Source organism: Cyprinodon variegatus, unplaced genomic scaffold, assembly GCF_000732505.1.
Source record: "Cyprinodon variegatus isolate N-32 unplaced genomic scaffold, C_variegatus-1.0 Scaffold155, whole genome shotgun sequence".
Classification (NCBI taxonomy): domain Eukaryota; kingdom Metazoa; phylum Chordata; class Actinopteri; order Cyprinodontiformes; family Cyprinodontidae; genus Cyprinodon; species Cyprinodon variegatus.
Window position 1 is genome coordinate 924825 of NW_015150608.1, and position 2577 is coordinate 927401.

The 2577-nt window shown below is 43.0% G+C and overlaps 1 protein-coding gene across 1 annotated transcript in view; it reads left to right on the top strand.

Moving 5' to 3' along the window:
• The first annotated feature begins 966 nt into the window (after window positions 1-966).
• The window catches only part of LOC107086515 (microtubule-associated protein 4-like), a 146490-nt gene continuing 144879 nt past the window's right edge, over window positions 967-2577 (top strand). The window contains exon 1 of the mRNA XM_015377503.1: window positions 967-1048. The gene's annotated coding sequence lies outside the window, so the exon portion shown is untranslated. The remainder of the gene's footprint in view (window positions 1049-2577) is intronic.

A 2577-nucleotide genomic window follows, 5' to 3' on the forward strand; every position in this document is an offset into this window, starting at 1 on the left:
GTATATCTATGTATATGTAAAAACTAAATCCAAATAAAGTGAAAAGTCCAATTAAAGTGACCAGTTGTGACTTTGACTTATATTCCCCTGTTTCTACTTAATTCTAATGTTGTTTTTTTGTTTTGTTTTTTTTTTTCTCCTCAGCCATGCAGCTTCATTGAACTGGCTGGGTGACATTTTGAGCTAGATATTAATAATGTGTGTTATGTTGTCTCATCCTGGGACACTGGGCTGTGCTTTTTACGGGTCCCACCACTAGATGTCAGTATAACACTAGTTTAAAACCAATCTGATTAATATTCTGAAACTTTCAATGTGTTTTTCCCTGTTATTCTCTAAGCATTTCAAAGCTAACGGGGTAAATAGTGATCATTTTCAGTCAAATTCGGATTTATGTTTTTATTCACATGATAAAAACAGCGTTGGGTGTATATAACCACAAAAAGGCGAACAGCGCTGTTTTAATTCAGTATTTTTTCAATAAATCTTTGTGTTTATATTCACATGATCAAACAGCGAACAGCGCTGTTTTAATTCAGTATTTTTTCAATAAATCTTTGTGTTTATATTAGTCTGCCATGTTGTACCAGACTGTCGCTGTGTTTTAACCCTGGATGTTAATTCCCTTCAACCCGGTTGACATTCCTACGTCAGGGCGGGTTATAGGGCGTGTTCCTCGGCCCTAAAGTCGTTCCTCTCGGCTATTGGACCGAATCGGTGCCGTAAAAGGAATCAAAGTTCTCCATTGTGTGCAGAGAGTGTCTGTCAAAAGTACATCCAACAAAAAGGAAGAAGTGACTCATGGCTGAGGAGCTGCCTCTGGACAGCGGCATGGTCAGTCAGGACAACAGAAGCATCTGATTGAATGAAACAAATGCCAATCAGCAAGCGAGGTCTGTGATTGGCTGTGTGAGCGTTTCCGGGGCGGGGCTGAGTGCGTGTACGGCCTGCAGAGAGAGCGCAGGCTTTGGGGTGGGCGGAACCACAGCAGTGACAGCGACGCTCCGGGGACTTCCTAACAAAGCTGTCAGAAAACATTCAACTAACGGTGAGTTCAGCTCAAATATAATAACTCTGCTCTACCCACTCGTGGCCGTGAGCACGCACTGTTTCTCGCGGGGAGGCGAACCCCCCTCGCGTGTCGGTGTTTGCAGCAGTGAAATGACGGTGATTTGGGCTCTCAGCGTGCATCCCAGCGGCCGTGGATGGGTGCTGGTTAGTGCTGCGTTCAGGTGCTACACGGAAACTTTTACTTTCGAACCGGCGCTGCGCCAAGACACAGTGCGGCTATCCTCGACCTGATGGGCGATTTTTAGCATAAAAATGGTCGCCTTTAAATATTTGTGTTTTTTATCGTCTCACTTCCTTTTTCTGTGCGGATAAAGAGAGTAACGGTGCTCACGTTGTAGGTGAAGCTGTAATTCCCCACGTCTTTAAAAGCAACCCAGAGAAGTTAGCTTAGAGAGCAAAGTTATGCTAGTTGGAAGCTCCTCTGGGGAAGCAGCTTTCTTTAAGGTTAATATGAGAGAAAACTCAGAAATAAAAATACATATGTGTTTAACGTAGATCTGTTTTATTGATGAAGTGTTTCTGCAACATTTCTGATTTACAGTAGCGGTTCCTGCATGAATGGCGCCCTGGGCAGGCCCCTCCCCCCCACACACCTACTGCACTGAGCAGTGCTGCTGTTCTGTCAGAGCAGCATGCCCCTTTATCCCTTTAGCTTATCTCTTTAGTTTATCACTTTAGTTTTGTACCAAAAATTCACTTAAGCAGGGATTAAAGTATTCCGGCCCCATCGCTCATAGCGATTGCCCGTGGGTAAAAAGAAAATCACTTGAAAATAAATTGATGGTATATAAATTTAAAAAAGACAATTGAAATCCCTCTTGCGTTTGTCAGCCAATGGTAGCAAAGGAGCGCTCTGAAACTAACAGTATTAGCCAATCAGAAGAAGAAGGGGGCGGGTCTTAGGAAAGCTCCTCTCCTTCTTGCTCAAGTCTCCAGATAGATTGTTGTTCAGTGCTGAAGTTCTACACGGAGAGTCACCTTGCTCCGTTTACAGCTCTATTCAACGGAGAGGCGTGTTAAAGTAAAAAAATAAATAAATTTAACTTTATGTTTGAAGAGAACGGAATAGCATGGAGTAGGTACAATGCAGTTCATGAACTGGCTGCAGGAGACGGGGCGAGATGGTGAGCCATTTAGCAGCTGGAGCAGGAAGTTAGGTCAACCAGGCGCTTGCTTCTGCACGCTGTGCTCCACGAATGCTTAGCCGCAAAACTGGACATCAAAAGAAACGTGGTCCATGCTAGTGGTAGATATAGATGCACCTTTGTCTTCTTCTGGCCGTTTTTGGTGTTAGATTTTCAAAAGTCAAATTTAGTTTTCAATCATTCCCATGCTCCCAAACTACTCATGGGCATGTGTCCCTTTAGTCTTGTACAAAAAATCTACTTAACGACTTACTTTTAGGTGTTTTTTTTAAGCGTATGGCTTAATCTGACCTTAAATTGTGTTTTTTGTAGATGAATGAAGGGATACACGTCTGTCGAAGTGTTTTAAAGTGTGTAATTG